This window comes from Podarcis gaigeae (genome assembly GCF_964106915.1).
Source record: "Podarcis gaigeae genome assembly, chromosome: 2".
Classification (NCBI taxonomy): domain Eukaryota; kingdom Metazoa; phylum Chordata; class Lepidosauria; order Squamata; family Lacertidae; genus Podarcis; species Podarcis gaigeae.
The window spans coordinates 109,636,404-109,662,339 of NC_139679.1; the positions used below are offsets into that span (position 1 = coordinate 109,636,404).

At 43.7% G+C, this 25,936-nt stretch overlaps 5 long non-coding RNA genes across 5 annotated transcripts in view; all 5 read right to left on the reverse strand.

Annotated features, from left to right (window-relative positions):
• Positions 1-4,318, reverse strand: LOC310838120. The gene is made up of 3 exons (XR_014560696.1): positions 3,944-4,318; positions 2,313-2,423; positions 1-982 (listed from the first exon to the last, which is right to left on the reverse strand). It is a non-coding gene; the product is annotated as an uncharacterized lncRNA (long non-coding RNA).
• A 1,074-nt stretch (positions 4,319-5,392) lies between these two features.
• Positions 5,393-25,936, reverse strand: part of LOC310838317 — a 59,397-nt gene continuing 38,853 nt past the window's right edge. Inside the window, exon 2 of the long non-coding RNA XR_014560922.1 lies at positions 5,393-6,499. This is a non-coding gene — a long non-coding RNA (uncharacterized lncRNA). The remainder of the gene's footprint in view (positions 6,500-25,936) is intronic.
• Positions 6,566-9,638, reverse strand: LOC310838110. The gene is made up of 3 exons (XR_014560680.1): positions 9,444-9,638; positions 8,418-8,528; positions 6,566-7,077 (listed from the first exon to the last, which is right to left on the reverse strand). It is a non-coding gene; the product is annotated as an uncharacterized lncRNA (long non-coding RNA).
• LOC310838272 lies at positions 17,076-19,173 on the reverse strand. The gene is made up of 3 exons (XR_014560877.1): positions 18,959-19,173; positions 18,061-18,168; positions 17,076-17,750 (listed from the first exon to the last, which is right to left on the reverse strand). It is a non-coding gene; the product is annotated as an uncharacterized lncRNA (long non-coding RNA).
• LOC310838099 lies at positions 22,320-25,182 on the reverse strand. Its single transcript, XR_014560664.1, has 3 exons — positions 24,951-25,182; positions 24,118-24,225; positions 22,320-23,810 (listed from the first exon to the last, which is right to left on the reverse strand). It is a non-coding gene; the product is annotated as an uncharacterized lncRNA (long non-coding RNA).

A 25,936-nucleotide genomic window follows, 5' to 3' on the forward strand; every position in this document is an offset into this window, starting at 1 on the left:
CCCTAGGAACGCTGAGGCCCAAGCCCTTCCCCCCATCTGGGCAAATGGACAGAAGCAACTCCATCACAGACCCCTTTAAGAGGATACCCTATTTCTGGAGGGGAAGGCCAGGGTACAACCCCCCCTCCAACCAAGGCTAAGGCTACCCAATGCCTAAACCGCCAAAGTTGTGACGATTGCTACAGGGTTAGGCAAAACCTCCAGGTCATAGCCAATTCCCCAGGTAGGCAAATTCCTACCCGGCACCAACAATACAGCGACCACCACAGCCATTGCAAAGTCAATTCAATTTGCAAATGCAAAATGGGTGGCTTGATCCAACGAAGAAATGCTGGACATCGGGGGCTGGCGTGGGCTGTTTTAAATCCCCCAGGAGTGGACCTGAGGGAATCCAGATTGTTCCCTCTCCACACCAGCCTGCAATTGGCCCATTTGGCAGGCTGATGAAGAGCAGGATTTCAAACCAGGAGTATGAGCCGAAGGGGGTACCTAAAAGGGGGTAAACAGACATCTGGGGCTACACATTTAAGATGAGTGGGGAACATTTTTATTATTATTGTGTTATGGTTATGGTTATTGTTATTACTACTGTTACTATTATCACCAGTGGTGTACTAGTGGAGGCAGTGGTAGAATCACAGTCTCGGGGTGGGGTTTGTTGCTTTTCTGTGTTTGCTCTGTCATTTGAATTGCAATGGCAGGAGGAAGACCAGACATTCGTCAAAAGCAAAGGGTATGAAGTGTTCTAATATTATGTTTTTCAAAGGAGAAAGTGAAAGAGAAGGAGAAAGATTGGCTGCCCACCCTTTACCATGAGGTTTCTGGATGGGTTAAAACAATATAAGAATAGAACAGTAAAATCAGTCAAAACACATGTCAGTTTCACAGCATTGTACTTTAAAAATCTCTCCGTTCGTTCCACAGAATTTTTTTTTCTCAGGTTCGCCACAAAATTTGAAGATCTGCGACTCCTTATTTGGACCTGGCGAGAGAAAGAGAAGTGCTTATGTTGAGTGGAGTCCATAGTTCATACCAAAAAAGAGACGAAGCTCACAGCACATTGAAATAAACTCCATTTTAAGCTCCATTGACAAATGAATACCTAAAACTGATTTTTTTCCCATGCTAAAACTACTAAAGTGCCAATATTAAAATAAAATAAAGTTGAAACATGTGCAAAATACATGTCCACATAAAACAAACCCTTAAATCTCAGAATCTCCAACACTGTTTTCAAGGATAAATCCCAAATACCTTTCCTTCAGACTGAAAAATAGGCTACTTTCCAAGTGACATGCCAGTTAGTTCCTTGAAGCAGAAACCTCACTTTTCCTGTCCCTCTCCAACATTTCATCTTCTTAAGCAAGGTCCCTCTATGTAATGTGGCTTAATGTAAGAATATAGCTGGCATTCAAGACTCTAATGAAGCAGCTCTTCCAGTTCTGCTGGAAGACTGTTGCACAGTCTGTCTTGCAGTGATTTGTCCAGGAATCTCCCCAGCTGCAAAATTGAATTCATGTGTTCAAAATGGAGCTGGGGAAAAGCTTTCTAATACTTATTTTCATGGGGAAATGCTTGGTATTTTTCATATTGCTGCTGCAACTTTGCACTTGCCAAGCAATGCCCAATATTTGACAGCTCTGTCGATTTGTCCCATTAACCACTCTGTTAAAAAGGTGTTACTATTAGAGATTACCGCCCACACACTTCTGCTGCGCTTTTCTGCTTGTGTGGTGGCACCTCGGTAAAACCACTTCTTACTGTTTGTAGCAGAGTTTTCCCCAGAGGCAGAGGACAAGACTCACAGTATCAGCAGCACATATTGTCTTCCTTCCCACCTCATTGTTGGCGTGCGTACTGATGGTGTGTGATTTCCTGGTGCAGAAATTGCAACTGCAGCTTCCTCCCTTTATTTGCACCTCCAGCTGACACCAATGAAGCCTAGAGTACCACTACTATACACTAAAGAAAATTCTGGAACCCTCTTTAAAGCTTCCAGGAACTTTTGTCTGTTTCTTAAAGAATGTTTGCCTAACAGTTACTCCTTACATTACCAAGTGAATTCAGACACAGTCTCTATATAGTTGGACGAGCCTGCTGTATTGGGAAGTTTTTAAAATGTTTAATGTTTTATTATGTTTTTATATATTTTGGAAGCTTCCCAGAGTGGCTGGGTCAACCCAGTAAGATGTGTGGGGTATAAATAATAAAATTGCCATTGTGGAATGGGATATTCCCATTTTCATCAGAAATATGAAGAGGTTACCAGAGCATAGAATAGGCAAGTCATAGTCACAGAAAAGCCTTCTTACCTGCCAATCTTTCTGTCATTACACAATATAACCCCGTACATGTCAAATAATTTGGTTTACACGGCTTGCCAGGACCAGGTGACAGGCATTTTCTGCATTTCACAGCATCTGCTGTACGAGGCACAAAAATTTGTTTTATTGTTTGTCCCTGAAAGCATCACCTTCACCCATCGGTCACTAAATCCGGGGCTTCATTAGGAGGTAAACGAGGGGTCTGAAGCCCCAGGAACTCCTACCACTTCCCTCATTTATATTATTTTTTTTCCCTGGATGTACATCAAAGCATAGTACCAAGTGAGACCCCCCTTTTTTTTCATTTGTGGAGGGACCAATTGATTTTCAGTCTCCCAACCCATAAAATCCTATAGGCACCCATAGCTGTCAGAATAGATCCTAGAGCAGTAGGATTCCCCCCCCCCCCATCAGAAAGTCTGACTAAATTTACATCTCTGCGGATGGGGAAACTCTATGCAGATTCATAGCATGCTCCTGGGCCCTTAGTCTATCAACACATTCCGCCCAGACACGGGAATCCTCTTCTTTCCAAAGATGGCGCTCCCAGAAGAAAAGCAGCTTCCTCCCTAAATTGAAGCTTAACTCTGTCCTGAAATGAGCTCTAAACTATTGGTCTCCACTTTTAGACCTGGCAGAAAAAGCTGGAATATATGCCCATTGGTCATATTCAGTGCACTCATGACGTTACTGAAAGGATTTGTGCCTTTCCAACAGAAGTTCTCCCTTTCACTCCTCCCAATGCCTGCTTCGTATCTTGCCCAAATTTACCTCCGGATGTTTGGGGAATGCACTGAATAGATTTAGGGCCCACTCAGGAGGAGGAGGGAAGTCCCATTGTGGAGGCACAAATCCTTGCACTAATGGCAGAACGTATTTAATGTTACATGAGACATTCTCTCTCCATCCCTGCACCTATAAATCATAAAGGGAAAGGACTCCTGGACAGTGAAGTTGATTCAAAGGTGATGATGGGGTACGGCGCTCTTCTCGCTTTCTGGCATTTGTCCACAGACAGATTTTGGGGTCATGTTGCCAGCATGACTAAACCACTTCGGTGGCAACGGAACACTGTGACAGAAGCCAGAGCGCATGGAAATGCCATTTTCCTTCCCATCACAGTGGTATCTATTTATCTACTTGCACTGGCATGCTTTTGAACTGCTAAGTCGGCAGGAGTTGCGACCGAGCAACGGGAGCTCACCCCGTCATGGGGATTTCAACCGCCAACCTTCCAATTGGCAAACCCAAGAGGCTCAGTGGTTTAGACCACAGTGCTACCTGCATCCTACAAATATACCAGATGTTGGGCAGCCTGATTCACTCCTACATACATACAGAGCTGCCTTCCAGCATTTCAAGCTATCTGTCCATTTTGCGTCATTATTGTACCCACTCTCTTCTCCTTAAACTTTTCAACTGGAGATGCTAAGGGATTAACCTGGGGCTTTCTGCATGAAAAGCATGCACAATAACACTGAATTATTGCAGACCTATGGCAGAAGGCATTTCCCCCTTACCACCCCAAAGTATATCTCTCCTGCTACTAATAGAGTCAACCTATGTAAAACAGTAGCTTCTTCTTCTTTTACCTCTTCTGGGATGGGGACCATACTTACCTCCAGTCCTGAAGCAAAGAAGAAAGCAGAATGTAAGTAGCCAGACCTGAAGCAGACGTGGCCTTGGATTACCAAGAAACAAGCTCTGCCCCATTGGAATGCCTTTTGTATGGAGAGACAGCTTTCAAAGGCTAGCAGCTGAGAAAACGCAGGTTTTCAGGACAGGCAGGAACACGCTGTTCAGTCTGAGGAGCCGGGTTCAAGATATCCATTATATACAGTTGGGAGGAACCCTCTTGGCTTCTTGCCTCATCCTGGTGGCCTTGAAAGGTCCAAAGAGCCTCTGGCAATATGCTTGGGTCACTCGGATGGGCAGCAGAGAGTGAAGGCAATGGTTGTCTTGGGCCCTTTCAGGCATAAAGTACTGATTGTTGGGACAACCCAAATGGGCTGAGAAATCGGCTGCATACTGTACAGAATGTCGCGGACCGTGGCGGATGCCTGATGCTATCTTACGAGGGTTTTCTGTTCAGCTCCAGGTTTCAGTTGTACTAGTATGATGTGCCGAGCAGGCAACTCTCAACCAGCCTGCAGATGAAACACAATTGGTGACTTCTGGCCAGCCCATATTCCCAAATCATTGTGTTAGCAGCTTTCTTTTGTATCTCACTGCTGCTCACATCGCAGTGAATGGTATGCCCAGCCATGTGTTACTGCCAGTCCTACATGAGTGATAAATAAGTGGTCCTTTCATATTTCATGTATCTTCAACTTTACTCAACTTTACTTGGTATCTGAAGAAGTGTGCTTGCACACGAAAGCTCATACCTAGAACTAACTTAGTTGGTCTTTAAGGTGCTACTGGAAGGAATTTTTTTATTTTGTTTTTACTCAAAGATGTGGGACATGGAGGGACAGCAGGCTTGCAAGACAAACTCTCATTCCTGGCAATCCCATGAACAGAACTCATATTTCTTGGAGCCAGATAGCATCCAATAGGAGCAGATGCTTTTAATTGGGGAGAGGTGGAAGGTTGGCTGGTTAGTCAATTGACTGAGGCCCTTTTATTTTGGAATCGTGAGTGGAAAGACTTGGAGAAACATACTAATATGGTACGATTATGTTAATACTTCCAGATGCTGACTGGGCTCATGTGATTTGTGTATGGGATTCTATTTGAAGACTGCCATATATGATGCAAGAGTGTTATGCAGAATGGAGGATCTGCATTGTTGTATTTTTGTCTGTGCTTGCCGGAAGATGGAGGGAAAGCAGGAGAGGGAGAGGAAGTGCTGCTGAGCACAGAAGTCTGTTGCAAAGCATGGGATATGGCACATCCTTTAAAAATAGGCATTTGTTGTTGGATCAAAGAAAGGAATTAGAACAAAATAATAAGGCCTCACAATAAACTCATCAATCGTGAGGAACAGAAAATATAAGGTAAGTGATTTCTTGTGTGATCAAGATACAAAAATTACACAGGAACCAAAATAGAACACAGACCACAACTTCATTTTTCAACTTTATTGAAGGAAAGCATTGTTGCTTAAGTTACAACAAATATTGCAAGCTATTATTCTCGCATTTGTTCTGCATGCAAACCTAGAAGTAATTTTAACTATTATTATTGATCTCTATCTTGATTAGCCACCTAGAACTCCCTCCAGTCCAAACTACTTAAAAGCCTTGCTATGTTCCAATTACATGGCAATGGTCAGGAAAGAGAAAAGAGAACATTTGAGCTCTCCAACCAAAGAGGGGTTGGGAAGAACAGGGACCCATGAGCTCCAGGAAGAGATGAATTAATAATCTGATGGGCGTGACCTAGGAGAGTCTGGATGGAAGTGGCTCCAGCCTCCCCCCTGACCATCCTGACTGTGAGTATCGGTTGGGATGCTCTAACAAGGCAATTAAGGACTGACCTTGAGACATTTGAAGGCAGTCTTGTATAGGCAAGTTTTCAATGCCGGATGGTTTAATGCGTTTTTATATTCTCTAGGAAGCTTCCCAGAGTCTACAGGCCCAGGGTGTGCACCCTTCTTCGGCTCAAGTGAGCTACCAATTAAGGAGGCCACACAGTGGAATGAGATCAAATCAGGCCACAATTTTATTGACTACAGATGAAGTAGTTTGCCTATAGGCATTGGGTAAGCATTTATTTCTGGTCTGCCTACAGGAAATGACATCAGGGTCAACCCGGCAGTGGGGATTCCCATGACTTACATCAAATAGGGGGATCCCCACAGGGATCCCTACCCCTAGGAACGCTGAGGCCCAAGCCCTTCCCCCCATCTGGGCAAATGGACAGAAGCAACTCCATCACAGACCCCTTTAAGAGGATACCCTATTTCTGGAGGGGAAGGCCAGGGTACAACCCCCCCCTCCAACCAAGGCTAAGGCTACCCAACGCCAAAACCGCCAAAGTTGTGATGATTGCTACAGGGTTAGGCAAAACCTCCAGGTCATAGCCAATTCCCCAGGTAGGCAAATTCCTACCCGGCACCAACAATACAGCGACCACCGCAGCCATTGCAAAGTCAATTCAATTTGTAAATGCAAAATGGGTGGCTTGATCCAACGAAGAAATGCTGGACATCGGGGGCTGGTGTGTTCCCTCTCCACACCAGCCTGCAATCGGCCCATTTGGCAGGCTGATGAAGAGCAAGATTTCAAACCAGGAGTATGAGCCGAAGGGGGTACCTAAAAGGGGGTAAACAGACATCTGGGGCTACACATTTAAGATGAGTGGGGAACATTTTTATTATTATTGTGTTATGGTTATGGTTATTGTTATTACTACTGTTACTATTATCACCAGTGGTGTACTAGTGGAGGCAGTGGTAGAATCACAGTCTCGGGGTGGGGTTTGTTGCTTTTCTGTGTTTGCTCTGTCATTTGAATTGCAATGGCAGGAGGAAGACCAGACATCCGTCAAAAGCAAAGGGTATGAAGTGTTCTAATATGTTTTTCAAAGGAGAAAGTGAAAGAGAAGGAGAAAGATTGGCTGCCCACCCTTTACCATGAGGTTTTATGGATGGGTTAAAACAATATAAGAATAGAACAGTAAAATCAGTCAAAACACATGTCAGTTTCACAGCATTGTACTTTAAAATTATCTTTCTTTTTCGTTCCGCAGTATTTTTTATACTGAGCTTCGCCACAAAATTTGAGGGTCTGCAACTCTTTATTTGGACCTGGTGAGAGAAAGAGAAGGGCTTATGTTGATAGTAACTAGTGAGTGGAGTCCATAGTTCATACCAAAAAAGAGACGAAGCTCACAGCACATTGAAATAAATTCCATTTTAAGCTCCATTGACAAATGCATACCTAAAACTGATTTTTTTCCCATGCTAAAACTACTAAAATGTCAATATTAAAATAAAATAAAGTTAAAACATGTGCAAAATACATGTCCACATAAAACAAACCCTTAAATCTCAGAATCTCCACCACTGTTTTCAAGGATAAATCCCAAATACCTTTCCTTCAGACTGAAAAATAGGCTACTTTCCAAGTGACATGCCAGTTAGTTCCTTGAAGCAGAAACCTCACTTTTCCTGTCCCTCTCCAACATTTCATCTTCTTAAGCAAGGTCCCTCTATGTAATGTGGCTTAATGTAAGAATATAGCTGGCATTCAAGACTCTAATGAAGCAGCTCTTCCAGTTCTGCTGGAAGACTGTTGCACAGTCTGTCTTGCAGTGATTTGTCCAGGAATCTCCCCAGCTGCAAAATTGAATTCATGTGTTCAAAATGGAGCTGGGGAAAAGCTTTCTAATACTTATTTTCATGAGAAAATGCTTGGTATTTTTCATATTGCTGCTGCAACTTTGCACTTGCCAAGCAATGCCCAATATTTGACAGCTCTGTCGATTTGTCCCATTAACCACTCTGTTAAAAAGGTGTTACTATTAGAGATTACCGCCCACACACTTCTGCTGCGCTTTTCTGCTTGTGTGGTGGCACCTCGGTAAAACCACTTCTTACTGTTTGTAGCAGAGTTTTCCCCAGAGGCAGAGGACAAGACTCACAGTATCAGCAGCACATATTGTCTTCCTTCCCACCTCATTGTTGGCGTACGTACTGATGGTGTAATTTCCTGGTGCAGAAATTGCAACTGCAGCTTCCTCCCTTTATTTGCACCTCCAACTGACACCAATGAAGCCTAGAGTACCACTACTATACACTAAAGAAAATTCTGGAACCCTCTTTAAAGCTTCCAGGAACTTTTGTCTGTTTCTTAAAGAATGTTTGCCTAACAGTTATTCCTTACATTACCAAGTGAATTTAGTCGCAGTCTCTACATAGTTGGATGAGCCTGCTGTATAGGGAGGTTTTTAAAATGTTTAATGTTTATTATGTTGTTATATATTTTGGAAGCTTCCCAGAGTGGCTGGGTCAACCCAGTAAGGTGCGTGGGGTATAAATAATAAAATTGCCATTGTGGAATGGGATATTCTCATTTTCATCAGAGAAATGAAGAGGTTATCAGAGCATAGAATAAGCAAGTCATAGTCACAGAAAAGCCTTCTTACCTCCCAATCTTTGTGTCATTACACAGTATGGCCCGTTACATATCGAATTATTTGGTTTACACGGCTTGCCAGGACCAAGTGACAGGCATTTTCTGCATTTCACAGCATCTGCTGCACGAGGCAAAAAAAAATTGTTTTATTGTTTGTCCCTGAAAGCATCACCTTCACCCATCAGTCACTAAATCCGGGGCTTCATTAGGAGGTAAACGAGGGGTCTGAAGCCCCAGGAACTCCTACCACTTTTCTCATTTATATTAATTTTTTTCCTGGATGTACTGCAAAGCATAGTACCAAATGAGACCCCCCTTTTTTCCATTTGTGGAGGGACCAATTGATTTTCAGTCTCCCAACCCATAAAATCCTATAGGCACCCATAGCTGTCAGAATAGATCCTAGAGCAGTAGGATTTTTCTGTCCAAAGACAGATTTCGGGGTCATGTGGCCAGCATGACTAAACCACTTCGGTGGCAATGGAACACTGTGACAGAAGCCAGAGCGCATGGAAATGCCATTTTCCTTCCCATCACAGTGGTATCTATTTATCTACTTGCACTGGCATGCTTTTGAACTGCTAAGTCGGCAGGAGTTGCGACCGAGCAACGGGAGCTCACCCCGTCATGGGGATTTCAACCGCCAACCTTCCAATTGGCAAACCCAAGAGGCTCAGTGGTTTAGACCACAGTGCTACCTGCATCCTACAAATATACCAGGCGTTGGGCAGCCTGATTCACTCCTACATACATACAGAGCTGCCTTCCAGCATTTCAAGCTACCTGTCTATTTTGCGTCATTATTGTACCCACTCTCTTCTCCTTAAACTTTTCAACTGGAGATGCTAAGGGATTAACCTGGGGCTTTCTGCATGAAAAGCATGCACAATAACATTGAATTATTGCAGACCTATGGCAGAAGGCATTTTCCCCTTACCACCCCAAAGTATATCTCTCCTGCTACTAATAGAGTCAACCTATGTAAAACAGTAGCTTCTTCTTCTTTTACCTCTTCTGGGATGGGGGCAATACTTACCTCCAGTCCTGAAGCAAAGAAGAATGCAGAATGTAAGTAGCCAGACCTGAAGCAGACGTGGCCTTCGATTACCAAGAAACAAGCTCTGCTCCATTGGAATGCCTTTTGTATGGAGAGACAGCTTTCAAAGGCTAGCAGCTGAGAAAACGCAGGTTTTCAGGACAGGCAGGAACACGCGGCTCAATTTGAGGAGCTGGGTTCAAGATATCCATTATATAAGGCTGGGAGGAACCCTCTTGGCTTCTTGCCTCATCCTGGTGGCCTTGAAAGGTCCAAGGAGCCTCTGTCAATATCCTGGGTTGACAGTGAAGAATAGCAAGGATGAAGGCAGTGGTTGCCTTGGGCCATTTCAGGCACAAAGTGCTGGTTGTTAGGACAAATCCAGATGGCCTGAGGGATCAGCTGAATGCTTCCCAGTACGTCCCAGATCTCATCTTTTGTGGAAGAATTGCTTGCTCCTTTCATTGGGTTTCCTGTTCAGCTCTGGGTTTCAATTGTGACACGAAGACGTTCTGAGGAACCAATACTCAAATAGCCTGCATGCTGGCTTGATCATCCATATTGCTAAAAAGTTCTGTTAGAAGGAGCTCATTTTTTTATTCTGTTACTGCTCACAGCAGTATGAAAGGTGTGCACAAGTCTGTTTCTCTGTCCACCTTCCATGAGTGATACATGGTCCTTTAATATTACATCCATCTTAGACCATGTTCAAGACATAGGACCCGGAAATCAAAGCAGGTGAGCCCATGTCATTCATTTACCTCCTGGTGGATGTTTGTGGCTCCACAGCATTGGTTATAGATGCCAGTTTATCAAGTTATCAGTTGATTCATGTGGTAAAGTATCAATTTACCATCATCAGCTGAAGGGCAAGTTTTGCTACCACTGTTCCCAAGTGCAGTGATTGCCTTTCCTCTGAAAGGAATGAATGGCAACTCTTCATTTGCAGTGGAGTAGGTCAAGTGTTGCAGTTGAGAGATCTATGGGCAGAAGCTGAAACCTGTTCTCTGACTTTTGACTGCTATAGCTAGGATGCCCCACTCACCTGCCCCTAATTAGGAAACCCAATCTTGATATGGATAGAAACACCTGGTAATAACTTTTAGCGACAGGTCAGCTTCTGAGAAACAACAAGTTTCTTGGCTTGAGGAACCAGGTTCAACATAGCCATTATATAAAGCCAATAGGAACCTTATTAGCATCTCAGGGCACCTGATCCTGATGGGGTTGGTGGGTACCAGAAGCCTCTGGCAACATGCTGGGGTGTCTCTGAGGAACAACAAAGATGTGGGGAGTGACTGCCTTTCAGTATTAGGGACATAATGTGCTGATTGTTAGGATAAATCCTGATGGACTGAGGGAATAGCCAAATGTTGTACAGAATGTCCCAGACCTCTGTGGCCAACTGATAGTATCTAACATGGAAGGAAACCTGTTTCAGTTAACAACACCTCTATTATATAAGGCTAAGACAAACCTTCTTGGTTTCTTCCCTCATGCTGGTGAGCTTGAACGGTGCAAAGGTAAAAGGTAAAGGACCCCTGGACCGTTAAGTGCAGTCAAAGGTGACTCTGGGGTTGTGGCGCTCATCTTGCTTTCAGGCTGAGGGAACTGACATTTGTACACAGACAGTTTTCTGGGTCATGTGGTATGTATGACTAAACAGGTTCTGGAGCAAGAGGATACTGTGACGGAAACCAGAGCGCATGGAAACCCCATTTACCTGCCTGCTACAGCAGTAACTATTTATCTACTTGCACTGAATTGAAATACTTTATTGTAACTTGTACAACTTGTATACAGTGAGATTACGCTGCCATGCTTTCAAATTGCTAGGTTGGCAGGAGCTGGCACAGAGCAATGGGAGCTCACCTGTCATGTGGATTCAAACCGCCAACCTTCTGATCAGCAAGCCCAAGAGGTTTCGTGGTTTAGACCACAGCACCACCCATGTGAAGCCTCTGTGAATATGCTGGGGTAGCACTGAAGAGCAACAGAGATGTGGGTAGTAGTTCCTTAAGATGTTAGGTGCATAATGTACTGATTTTTCAGACAAATCAAAATGGGCTACACAGAATGTCCCAGGCTTCTATGAGCATCTGATGGCAGAGTAGATTTCTCCACAGCCAATCAGGGCCTAGGGGCATATTTTCCCAGAACTAAAGGGTATATGTGAATCCCCCTTCTGCTACAATAGTAAGTTTTTGCTGTTCCCAGTGATCCCATAACCAGAAAGAATAATAAAATTGCTTCTTAAAACTGTTAAATCACTTTATCTTGCCCAGGGAAATAAGTGTTCTTTGGGCTTAGGTGAATTTGTAGCTGCCTGATTGACTAACAGTAGTATCACCTAGTCCACATCTTACCAACTTCTCCACAAAACTATCACTGGGGACTTTGTGAAAAGCCTTACTGAAATCAAGGTACATTACACCCACAACATTCCCCTGATCCATGAAACTACAGAGATGATGTCATCAGGAAGGGTGTGGCTTCTTGGACTTTGATCTCTGCTTCCTTGAAGAAGGATTTATGACAAGAGATAGGCTGCACCTCACAAGAATGTGTTTGCTAAGAGCCTCACAAACTTGATCAGGAGAGCTTTAAACTTGATCCTAAGAAGGATGGAAAGAACTTTACAGATGACAAAGAACAACTGGTGCTGGGTGCTGGTGCTTCATGGATTCACAGGAAACAGAAACCTACTAAAGGGCAAGCAAGCAAAAGAAGGAAGCAGCTGGAGGGAATGACTAATGGTTTTAGTTGTCTCTATACTAATGCACAGAGTATGGGAAACAAGCAAGATAAATTGGAGCTTTTAATACAGGATGGCAAATATTACCTGGTAGGCATTACTGAAACCTATTGGGATGAGTCTCATGAGTGGAACATAGGAATTGAGAGATATAACCTGTTCAAAAGGAATAGACAATTAGCTGAGGGGAAGGGAGGTCTCAGGCTTAAATAGTCAAATGTTGTTGTTCTTGTTATTTAATAATGATGTTATGTTGGGAAAAAATGTAAATACCAATATAATTGTTATAAAAAACAAAACAAAAGGAATAGACCAAACAGGAAGGGAGGAGTAGCAGCATTATATGTTAAAAAATGTGCACACTGGAGCATGGAAAGCTGATTATGAGGATATGGGTAAAAAATTCATGAGAGAGAAACAACAGTGACCTTACCATGGGTGTTTGCTATAGAATGCCAAGCCAGACTGAAGATTGGATGATGCTTTCCTAGACCATATCACCAAACATTCAAAAAGAAGAGATGTAGTAGCTATGGGAGACTTCATCTTCCCCGATATCTGTTGGACCTCAAATGCTGCCAAGAATGTAAGCTCTGACAAATTCCTCCATTGCCTCCCTGACAATTTCATTGCCCAGAAGGTGGAAGAAGCAACAAGAGAATCACCTATCTTGGACCTGGTCCTCACCAGCTGGGAGAAATTGATTGATGAAGTGGAAATACTGGGAAATTTGGGAGGAAATGATCATGTGCTTCTGGGTTTCATGGAACAGAGCCAAGAGAATGCTGAATGTAGTCAGACAGGCACTTAAGGAGCTTGTGGAAGGGATTTATCATCATCATCATCATCAAGGCAATAGTGTGCTGCCGGAGCATATTGGCCCCGATGGGTCCCTGGCATTTGCCCAAGTATTCCTCCAGGCATGCGCTGATTCTTTCCAACATGGCAGCAGAGATAGTCCAGACATGAGGAAGAGCAAAACACAGAGTGCAAACTGGCAGGTCAGAGCAAGTCTGGCCCCCAATCACTCAGACAGAAGACTTGCCCTATTCAAAAGTCATAGAATCATAGAATCATAGAGTTGGAAGAGACCACAAGGGCCATCGAGTCCAACCCCCTGCCAAGCAGGAAACACCATCAGAGCACTCCTGACATATGGTTGTCAAGCCTCTGCTTAAATACCTCCAAAGAAGGAGACTCCACCACACTCCTTGGCAGCAAATTCCACTGTCGAACAGCTCGTACTGTCAGGAAGTTCCTCATAATGTTTAGGTGGAATCTTTTTTCTTGTAGTTTGGAACCATTGCTCCGTGTCCGCTTCTCTGGAGCAGCAGAAAACAACCTTTCTCCCTCCTTTATGTGACATCCTTTTATATATTTGAACATGGCTATCATATCACCCCTTAACCTCCTCTTCTCCAGGCTAAACATGCCCAGCTCCCTTAGCCGTTCCTCATAAGGCATCGTTTCCAGGCCTTTGATCATTTTGGTTGCCCTCCTCTGGACACGTTCCAGTTTGTCAGTGTCCTTCTTGAACTGTGGTGCCCAGAACTGGACACAGTACTCCAGGTGAGGTCTGACCAGAGCAGAATACAGTGGCACTATTACTTCCCTTGATCTAGATGCTATACTCCTATTGATGCAGCCCAGAATTGCTGCATCACACTGTTGGCTCATGTCAAGTTTGTGGTCAACCAAGACTCCTAGATCCTTTTCACATGTACTGCTCTCAAACCAGGTGTCACCCATCTTGTATTTGTGTCTCTCTTTTTTTTTGCCCAAGTGCAATACTTTACATTTCTCCCTGTTAAAATTCATCTTGTTTGTTTTGGCCCAGTTCTCCAATCTGTCAAGGTCGTTTTGAAGTGTGATCCTGTCCTCTGGGGTGTTAGCCACCCCTCCCAGTTTGGTGTCATCTGCAAATTTGATCAGGATGCCCTTGAGTCCATCATCCAAGTCGTTGATAAAGATGTTGAATAAGACTGGGCCCAAGACAGAACCCTGTGGCACCCCACTAGTCACTCTTCTCCAGAATGAAGAGGAACCATTGATGAGCACCCTTTGGGTTCAGTCAGTCAGCCAGTTACAAATCCACTGAGTGGTAGCATAGTCAAGACCGCATTTTACCAGCTTCTTTACAAGAATTTCATGGGGCACCTTGTCAAATGCCTTGCTGAAATCAAGGTAGGCTACATCCACTGCGTTCCCTTCATCTACCAGGCTTGTAATTCTGTCAAAAAACGAGATCAGGTTAGTCTGACATGACTTATTTTTCAGAAATCCATGCTGACTATTGGTGATCACAGCATTCCTTTCTAGGTGCTCACAGACTGTTTGCTTAATGATCGGCTCCAGAATCTTCCCTGGTATTGATGTCAGACTGACCGGGCCGTAATTATTTGGGTCCTCTCTTCTCCCCTTTTTGAAAATAGGGACAACATTTGCCCTCCTCCAGTCTGCCGGGACTTTGCCTGTTCTCCAGGAAATCTCAAAGATGACTGCCAGTGGTTCTGAGATCACATCTGCCAGTTCTTTTAATACTCTTGGATGCAGTTCATCTGGCCCTGGAGACTTGAATACATCTAAACTAGCCAAGTATTCTTGTACTATCTCCTTAGTTATTCTGGGCTGTGTTTCCTCTGCTGAATCATTTGCTCCAAATTCTTCAGGTCGAGCATCATTTTCTTTATCGGAGAAGACTGAGGCAAAGAAGGCATTGAGGAGTTCAGCCCTTTCTGTGTCCCCTGTTTGCATTTCACCATCTTCTCCTCTGAGTGACCCCACTGTTTCTTTGTTCTTCCTTTTGCTACGAACATACCCATAAAAGCCTTTTTTGTTGCTTTTAACCTCTCTAGCAAGCCTGAGTTCATTCTGTGTTTAGCTTTTCTGACTTTGTGTCTACACGTGCTGGCTATTTGTTTGAATTCCTCTTTGGTGGTTTCCCCCCTTTTCCATTTTTTGTACACATCCTTTTTTAATCTTAACTCAGTTAAAATTTCTTTAGATAGCCACCCTGGCTTCTTTAGGCACCTTCCATGTTTCCGTCTCATTGGTATTGCCTGAAGTTGTGCTTTTACTATCTCCCTCTTAACAAACTCCCAGCCATCTTGAACTCCCTTTTCTTTTAGTATTACTGTCCATGGGATCTCACCCAGCACTTCCCTAAGTTTTATGAAGTCGGCTTTCTTAAAGTCAAGAAATTGAGTCCTAGTATGCTTGGCTGCTCCTTTCCGCTGTATAGTAAACTTCAGAAGAGCATGATCACTTGCGCCTAATGATCCTTCCACTTCTACCCCACTAACCAGGTCATCAACATTGGTTAGGACCAGATCTAAAATGGCTGTTACTCTTGTTGCTTCTCCCACTTTCTGGACAACGAAGTTGTCTGCAAGGCCAGTGAGGAATCTGTTTGACCTTATGCTCTTGGCTGAGTTTGACATCCAGCAAATATCCGGGTAATTGAAGTCCCCCCTTACTACTATCTCCTTTCCTTTTGCATGCTTGGCCATCTGTTCCAGGAAGGCATCATCTATGTCCTCCATTTGGCTTGGGGATCTATAGTAAACTCCCACAATGAGGTCCCTGTTATTCTTCTCTTCCTTAATTTCGACCCAAATGCTCTCACTTTGGCTTTGAAGTTCTAAATCTTGGATCTCTTCACAGGTATACACATCCCTGACATATAATGCCACTCCTCCTCCTTTCTTGTCTGGTCTGTTTCTCTGAAATAGATTGTATCCCTCCATTATTACATTCCAGTCGTGGGACTTATCCCACCAGGTTTCAGTGATGCCTATTATGTCATATTTAGTCCTTTGTGTACTGAGAAAATGGTATTAAAGGGAGCCAGCTGAGAGATAGCAGACTTGCAAGACATCCTATGAAATCCCATGAAAAGGTTTTCTGGCCCCCTCCATATTTCTTGGAGCCAGATAGCATCCAATAGGAGCTGATACTTTTAACTGAGGAGAGGTGGAAGGTTGGCTGGTTAGTCAGTTGACTGAAGCCCTTTTATTTTGGAATCTGAGTGCAAAAACTTGGAGAAACATACTAACATGCTATGGTTATGTTAATGTTTCCAGATGCTGACTGGGCTCATGTGATTTATGTTTGGGATTCTATTTGAAGACTGCATATACGATGCAAGAGTGTTATGCAGAATGGAGGATCTGCATTGTTTGTTTTGCCCTGTCATATTCTTGCCTGTGTCTTCCGGAAGCTGGAGGGGCCCAGAGAGGTAAAGGAAATGCAGCTGAGCACAGAAGTCTTTTGCAAAGCATGGGATATGACCCATATAATTAAGATTTCCTCAATTTTGAGGAAAGGAAAATATGAGGTACAGTGATTTCTTTTGTGATCAAGATACAGTAATTACACAGGAGCCAAAATAGAATACAGACCGCAACTTCATTTTTAAATTTTATTGAAAGAAATCATTGATGCGTAAGGTACAACAAATAATACAAGCTATTATTTTCGCCTCATTACTGCACGCATTATTACTGCATGCAAAACTAGCAGTGATTTTAACTATTATTATTGAACTCTATCGTGGTTGGCCACCTAGAACTCCCACCAGTCCAAACTACTTAAAACTTTGCTACGTTCCAGTCACATGGCAATGTTCAGGAAAGAGAACAGAGAACATTTGAGTTCTCCAACCAAGGAGAGGTTGGGAAGAACAGGGTTCCATGAGCTCCAGGAAGAGAGGAATTGTCACCATCCCTAGCACAGGTTATTGTATTTGATAACATCTTCTGTGATTTGCCAAGTTCAAGCAGGGATGGGGAGTGATAAAGAGACCCACAAATCCTACAGACAGTGCAAATCACTGCTTGGTACATGTCCATCAACTCTCCAAGAAACGACCCATTCCAGTCAATTATGCACTTTTGCAAGTGGAACTTACTTTTCAAAATATCAGACAGTGAAGGAGTGCATAAATGAGTGAGAACAAATGAGTGGTCCCCCTCTCGAGAACAGGAAGGAGAAATGAAGTTGTGAACTGAATGCATGTTTGATTAACAAGTATGGATAGCCAAATTGGGGGGTTTCCTGTGCTCATGGAGGCTTCCCAATGCACTTAGGGAGCTGGAAAATCATCGGTCTAAGATATATGGCAGCCCTCCACAAATACAGAAGACTCCCCAGGTCACACAGTCAGCCACCATTTTGTGGAGGACGATGAGGCTGTTGGGTGTGGAACATCCCCTGAATGTGATTTTTGGACGTGGCATCAGAATATTTGTGTGGGGCTTTTGTCTGTCATTTGAATTGCAATGGCAGGAGGAAGACCTGGCCTCCATTGAAAGGAAATGATATGAAACGTTCTAATATTATGTCTATCAAAGGAGAAAGATTGGTTACCCACCCTTTTACATGGATAGGCGAAAACAACTTTAGAATAGAATAGTAAGATCAGTTAAAACATAAGTCGCTATTACAGCATGATACTTTCTTTTTATCTCCCGATGTCACCTCTGTCCCACAGAGTTTTTTCGAACTGTCTTCACCACATTCTTTGACGTAGTTAGTCAATTTGCCATTTTGTCCTGGAGAGAGATAGATAAGTACTTAGGTTGATACCAACTAGTGAATGAAGAGAATTTTACTGAATTAGTCCATAGTCCATATCTAGAGAGAGAAAAGCTTTCCCCACATTTTAAACTTCATTTAAAAATATGCACTTAAATAGAATTTTGAATTTATTTTGCTAAAACTACTAAAATGTCAACATTAAAATAAAATGAACATTTATGAAAGATACATGTCCAATTTTTTTATTTTTAGTTTTAAACTTATATCTCAGGTTATTCTAGCCCCAGCATAGAAAAAGGAAGATGGTTGACTGGAAAGACTTACCTGAAAATGTTTCTATCTTCAGGCAGAATGGTCCCGTGCATGTCTTCTCCTTCGGTTCGCATGGCTTGCCAGGCCCCTTTGAAGAGCACAGTCTGCATTTCACAGCGTCTGTTGTAACAGGCAGCATTTCGTTTGTGAAGGGACCAATCAATATTCAATGTCCAACTAAACTTGCATCTCTGTGTATAGATTAAGAGATGGAAATTGTTTGTGGCAAGCTCCTGTGCACCTTCCACCTAGACAACTAGACCCTCTTTTCCAAAGATAGCACAATCTGTCCTGCAACTTGCAGTGTTCATGTTTTCATCAGGAGGCAGGAGAAAAGCAGCTTCCTTTCATAGGTAGAAGGGAAATTGAACTCTCCCCTGAAATGGGCTCCAAGGTACAGGATTTCACCTTAAGAACTGGTTCTGCTGAATTGAAACAATCGTCAGTAGGGTTTTCTGCAGTTTGATGTGCTTGGATTCAGCCACAAACAGTGGGTTTTCCTCAGGAAAGTGGTGAGGCTAATGGAAAACCGCCTGGCTCTTTCCTCCAAAGCACAGGATGAGCAGCAGTGTGCATGAGCCCTGAATCTACCCAGCTATACACATAGAAGAGATGGGTAATTTGATTCTACAAACACAGGGAGCTGCCTTGTCTATTTTGCCCCATTATCAGGATGCTCCACTCTCTTCTCACTGAAATGTTCACCTGGCGATGATAGGTAGGAGATTAACTAGGGGCTTTCTCAATGGAAGGCATGTGCTCCAACACTGAACTATCACGTCCCCACTTTAGGAGGCATGTATTCCACTCTTGCCCCAAAGTACATCCCCACCTATAGTTTTACCTATGTAAAGCAGTGTCTTATTCTTGTTTTACCTATTTTGAGATGGGGAATGGGGGCAATACTTACCACCAGTCCTGAGCAAAAGCAGAACACAGAATGCAAGTAGCCAGACCTGAAGCAGACGTGGCCTTCGATTACCAAGAAACAGGCTCTGCTCCATTGGAATGCCTTTTGTATGGAGAGAAAGCTTTCAAAGGCTAGCAGCTGAGAAATCGCAGGCTATCAGGCAGACAAGAACACACTGCGCAGTTTGAGGTGCCTAGTTCAAGACATCCATTATATAAGGCCAAAAGGAACCTTCTTGCCTCATCCTGGTGGCCTTGAAAGGTCCAAGGAGCCTCTGGCAATATCCTGGGTTGACAGTGAAGAATAGCAAGGATGAAGACAGTGGTTGCCTTGGGCCATTTCAGGCACAAAGTGCTGGTTGTTAGGACAAATCCAAATGGGCTGAGGGATCAGCTGAATGCTGCACAGAACGTCCCAGATCTCATCTTTTGTGAAAGAATTGCTTGCTCCTTTCATTGGGGTCCCTGTTCAGCTCTGGGTTTCAATTGTGACACGAAGACGTTCTGAGCAGCCAATTCTCAAATAGCTGCATTCTGGCTGGATCATCCATATTGCTAAAAAGTTCTGTTAGAAGGAGCTCACTTTTTTATTCTGTTGCTGCTCACAGCAGTATGAAGGGTGTGCACAAGTATGTTTCTCTGTCCACCTTCCGTGAGTGATACATGGTGAAGGAATGATCACCGGGTGTGGAGCACACTTCCACCGGCAGACAAAGCCACAGGTGTCTGAACATCATGCCCTCTATCTAACCTTTGCTCTCTTAGTGGTCTGCTGTGCCCTGTCTCTGACCTTTGTCTCCTTCGTCATACATGGTTCAAGGGGAAATGACCCAGTGGAAACAGGTGCCAAAATAACTTTGTACCACCCCTCGATCTCAGGATTGGAAGACGTGTAAAGATCACCGTCCAAAATCTATCTAACTGGGTTTGCATATTGTGCTAATAAAGAGAGCTTCGGCAGAGCTAGCTGGCAGTTTGCTTATGCACAGCTCACCTGCATTACCAACTCCTGCCTTGTGTCCTTCACTTCCCATGGTCCTTTAATATTGCATCTGTCTTAGACCATGTTCAAAGACATAGGACCCGGAAATCAAAGCAGGTGAGCCCATGTCATACATTTTCCTCCTGATGGATTTTTGTGGCTCCACAGCATTGGTTATAGATGCCAGTTTAACAAGTTATCAGTTGATTTGTGTGGTAATCTACCACCATCAGCTGAAGGGCAAGTTTTGCTACCACTGTTCCCAAGTGCACTGTTCCCAAGTGCCTTTCCTCTGACTGGAATGAATGGCAACTCTTCACTTGCAGGGGAGTAGGTCAAGTGTGGCAGTTGAAAGATCTATGGGCAGAAGCTGAAATCTGTACTCTGACTTTTGACTGCTATAGCCAGGATGCCCCTTGTTTGAAAACCCAATCTTGCTCTGGATAGGAAAACCTGGTAATAACTAGTGGCAACAGGTCAGCTTCTGAAAACAACAAGTTGCTTGGCTTGAGGAACCAGGTTCAACATAGCCATTATATAAAGCCAATAGGAACCTTATTAGCATCTCAGGGCACCTGATCCTGATGGGGTTGGTGGGACTGAGGGAATGGACTGAGGGAATAGCCAAATGTTGTACAGAATGTCCCGGACCTCTGTAGCCATCTGATAATATCTAATGTGGAAGGAACACCTGTTTCTTTCAATTAACAAGACCTCATTGTGGCTTTGTTGCAGTGTGCATGTACAGCAGAAACAGCCCTGGTCTTTAACTGGATGGGCAGCTACATGGGAGTGCAAAGTGCTGCATAAAAATTCTCCCTTTTAAGGGACACAGGTGGCGCTGAGCCTCTTCGACTTGCTGATCAGAAGGCCAGCAGTTCAAATCCCCATGACAGGGTGAGCTCCTGTTGCTCTGTCGCAGCTTCTGCCAACCTAGCAGTTTGAAGGCATGCCAGTGCAAGTAGATAAATAGGTACCACTCCGGCAGGAAGATAAATGGCGTTTCCGTGTGCTGCTCTGGTTTTGGTGTTCTGTTGCACCAGAAGCGGCTTAGTCGTGCTGGCCACATGACCCAGAAAAACTATGAACAACGCCGGCTCCCTCGGCCTGTAAAGGAAGATGTGCGCCGCAACCCCAGATTTGTCTGCGACTGGACTTAACTGTCAGGGATCCTTTACCTTTACCTTTACTACTATTTAAGGCTAGGAGGTAAGCTTGAACGGTGAAAAGGTAAAAGGTAAAGGACCCCTGGAAGGTTAAGTGCAGTCAAAGGCAACTATGGGGTGCAGCGCTCATCTCTCTTTCAGGCCGAGGGAGCCGGTGTTTGGCCCCAGACAGCTTTCCGGGTCATGTGGCCTGCATGACTAAACTGCTTCTGGTACAACAGGACACCGTGACAGAAACTGGAGTGCATGGAAATGCTGTTTACCTTCCCGCTACAGCGGAAACTATTTATCTACTTGCACTGGCGTGCTTTCAAATTGCTAGGTTGGCAGGAGCTGGGACAGAGCAACAGGAGCTCACCCTATTGGCAAACCCAAGAGGCTCCATGGTTTAGACCACAGCACCACCGCATGAAGCCTCTGTGAATATGCTTGGGTGGCCCTGAAGAGGAACAGGGATGCGGGTAGTAATTCCTTAAGATGTTAGGTGCATAATGTACTGATTTTTCAGAAAAATCGAAATGGGCTATACAGAATGTCCTAGGGGCATATTTTTCCAGAACTAAAGGGTGTATGTGAATCCCCCTTGTGCCACAATAGTACATTTTTGCTGTTCCCAGTGGTCCCATAAACCTAAGGAATAATAAAATACTTGCTTCTAAAAAATTGTTATTCACTTTATCTTGCCCAGGGAAATCCAAATCTTGGTAAGTGTTTCTTGTGTTTAGTCAATCAGCCAACTACAAATTCACCTAACCATAGTATCAGCTAGTCCACATCTTACCAACTTCTCCTCAAAACTATCACTGAGGACTTTGTTTGTTTTCCATACTCTGTGCATTGGTATAGAGACAACTAAGACCATTAGTAATTCCCTCCAGCTGCTTCCTTCTTTTGCTTGCTTGCCCTTTAGTAGGTTTCTCAGTTTCCTGTGCATGAGAAAGTTATACTTTCTCATTAAAATTCCCTCAGTCTTGAGGAAAGGAAAAGATAAGGTACAGTGATTACTTTTGTGTTCGAGTTACAATAATTACACAGGAACCAAAATAGAATACAGACTGCAACTGGATTTTTAAACTTTATTGAAAGGAAGCGTGATGGTTTGCATGATAGTTGCTGCTGTCAAGAAGCAGGTTTTTGCCTGTGTTTGCATACATTTGGACACCATTTTGAAACCAGATGACAGACCAGAAGCAAAACAGAATACAGACCACAAGTTCACTTACAAATTTTATTGAAAGAAAACATTGAAGCATCCAATAAAACAATATCACAAGGTCTTATTCTTACGTTATTCTGCATGCAAAACTAGCAGTAATTTTAACTATTATTATTGAACTCTATCTTGATTGGCCACCTAGAACTCCCACCAGTCCAAACTACTTAAAAGCTTTGCTACGTTCCACTTGCATTGCAATGTTCAGGAAGGACAACAGAGAACAAACTCTCTCTGCCCAAGAAGCCTTGGAGCAGCAGGATTCCATGAGCTCCAGGAAGAGAGGAATTTAGAATCTGATGGACGGGGCCCAGGAGAAGCTCCAGCTCCTGACCTGACCATCCAGGCCGTGAGTATGGGATGGGATGCTTTAACAAGGCAATTAAGGGCTGGCCAATCAGGACTGCTCCCAGAGTTAGGTTGCCTGCTGTTCTGCAAAATGTAAAATCACAGCCTAGGGATGGGATTTGTTGCTTTCCTATGGTTGTTTAGAGATCACAGAGTTTTGAGTGCAAGATTGAGAGCAGCGAGGGAGAATATTGGTGTGAAAAGAGGTTTTTCAAAAATTGGTGCCCTAATCTGAAACAAAACATTGCAACCGTTTGGGGTAGATGCTTCTTCTCCAGAGCATGGAAGCACCACCCAAGTTTGTACTTGTATTTGTTTTCAATGAACCTTGTCACCATCCCTAGCACAGGTTAGTATATTTGATAACATCTTCTGTGATTTGCCAAGTTCAAGCAGGGATTGGCGAGTGACAAAGAGACATGTCTATCAACTCTCCAAGGAACGTCCCACCCCACCCCAATACCCAAGTCAATTATGCACTTTTGCATGGGGAAGTTACTTTTCAAACTATCAGACAGTGCATAAAGGAGTGCATAAAGGAGTGAGCACAAATGAGTGGTCTCCTCTCGGGAGCAGGAAGGAGAAATGAAGTTGTGAACTGGATGAGTGTTTGATTAACAAGTATGGATAGCCAAATTGGGGGTTTCCTGTGCTCATGGAGGCTTCCCAGTGCACTTAGGGTGCTGGTAAATCATTGGTCTAAGATGTATGGCAGCCCTCCGCAAATACAGAAGACTCCCCAGGTCACACAGTCAGCCACCATTTTGTGGAGGACGATGAGGCTGTTGGGTGTGGAACATCCCCTGAATGTGATTTTTGGACGTGGCATCAGAATATTTGTGTGGGGCTTTTGTCTGTCATTTGACTTGAATCCATCGAAAGGAAAGGATATGAAATCTTCTAATATTATATCTCTCAAAGGAGAAAGAGAAGGAGAAAGATTTGTTACCCACCCTTTTACCATGAGGTTTCTGGATAGGGGTAAACAACTTAAGAATAGAATAGTAAGATCAGTCAAAACATAAGTCAGTATGGCAGCATGCTACTGTCTTTTTCACTTTCCCTGGCATCACTTTTCCACAGAATTCTTTCCAACTGTCAGCACCACATTCTCTGACATAATTAGTCACTTCACCGCTTTGACCTGGCGAGAGAAAGAGAAGTACTTATGTTGATATTAACTAGTGAATGAAGAGAATTTTACTGAATTAGTCCATAGTCTGTATCAAGAAATACTCCACATCAAAGTAAATTACATTTTAGACATCATTTTAAAATGTGCACTTAAACAGAATTTTGAATTTATGCTGCTAAATGTCAACCTTAAAATAAAATAAAGTTAAAACTTATGAAAGATACATGTCCTTTAAAAAAACAACAACCAACCCTTAAATCTCAGGTCGTCCTAGTCCCAGCATAGAAAAAGGAAGGAAGAGACAAGAAATACTTACCATAAGTCTCTACCATAATACAGAATGGTCCCTCACATGTCTTCCCCTTCGGTTCGCATGGCTTGCCAGGACTAAGTGACCTGCATTTTCTGCAGTTCACAGCATCTGCTGTAAGAGACAGCATTTCATTTGGGTAGGAACCAACCAATATTCAATATCCTAAACCACCAAAATCCTGCTGGCACACATAGCTTTCAGAATCGATCCCAGTACAACAATAGAAGAATGCTATCCTTCTTGGAAAGTGAGACTAAATTTGCATTTCTGTGTATAGATTAAGGATGGAAATTGTACGCAAATTAGTGGCAAGCTCCTGTGCCCTGAGACTAGCAACAACTTCCAGCTAGACAACTAGACCCTCTTTTCCAAAGATGACACGATCTGTCCTGCAGCTTGCAGTGTTCATGCTTTGATCAGGAGCCAGGAGAAAAGCATTTTCCTCCCTCTGGTAAAAGGGAGGTTGAATTCTCCCCTGAAATTGGCTCAAAGGTACAGAATTCCACCTTGAGAACTGGCTTTAACCTAGAAGTTGCTGAATTACAACTTATCACTAAACTGAAAACTATGTATAGACCTCGTCTTAATAGAAATATTGGATTCCTGTCTCATTACATATGCTAATCATCTGCATACTATCCCTTGCTTTTTCCTGCAGGACTAACTGCAGTCGTTAACAGTCGTCAACAGGTTTACCAAACCCATTGAGTCAATCACCCACCTCCTACTACCCTCCTGAGGAAAACCCCTCCCCACCCTCCCACTATATATAAGGGTCGGGTGACTTCTGTTTCAGTGTACCTATTCAGGGACTGGTGGGTGGGGACCATACTTACCTCCAGTCCTGAAGCAAAGCAGAACACAGAACGTAAGTAGCCAGACCTGAACCAAACGTTGGCCGCGGTTCTCAAGAAACAAGCTCTGCCCCATTGGAAAACCTTCTTGTATGAAGCCTTTTTGCTTTCGAAGGCTGACAGCTGAGAGACTACGGGATGGCAGGGCAGATCGGTATTAGTTACTCAAGCTCTGTTCAGGAACACGCTGCTCAGTTTGAGGAGCCAGATTCAAGATATCCATTATATAAGGCTGGGAGAAACCGTCTTGGCTCCTCGCCTCATCCTGGTTTCCTTGAAAGGTCCAAGGAGCCTCTGGCAACATCCTTGGGCCACTCGGATGGGCAGCGGAGAGTGAAGGCGATGGTTGTCTTGGGCCCTTTCAGGCATAAAGTGCTGATTGTTAGGACAAATCCAAATGGACTGAGGGATCAGCTGAATGGTGTACAAAATGTCCCGGACCTCAGGGGATGCCTGATGCTATCTCACGAGGGTTTTGTCCAGCTCCAGGTTTCAATTGTAATAGTACAATGTGCCGAGCAGGCAACTCTCAACCAGCCTGCAGATCTATTATTATTATTATTATTATTATTATTATTATTATTATTATTTATACCTCACCATCTGGCTGGGCTTCCCCACTCTGGGCGGCTTCCAACAAAATATTAAAATACAGTAATGCATCAAACATTAAAAGCTTCCCTAAACAGGGCTGCCTTCATATGTCTTCTAAAAGTCTGGTAGTTGTTGTTCTCTTTGACACCTGGTGGGAGGGCGTTCCACAGGGTGGGAGCCACAACCGAGAAGGCCCTCTGCCTGGTTCCCTGTAACTTGGCAGTGAGGGAACCACCAGAAGGCTCTTGGCACTGGACCTCAATGTCCGGGCAGAACAATGGGGGTGGAGATGCTCCTTCAGATATACTGGACCGAGGCCGTTTAGGGCTTTAAAGGTCAGCACCAACACTTTGAAATGTGCTTGGAAACGTACT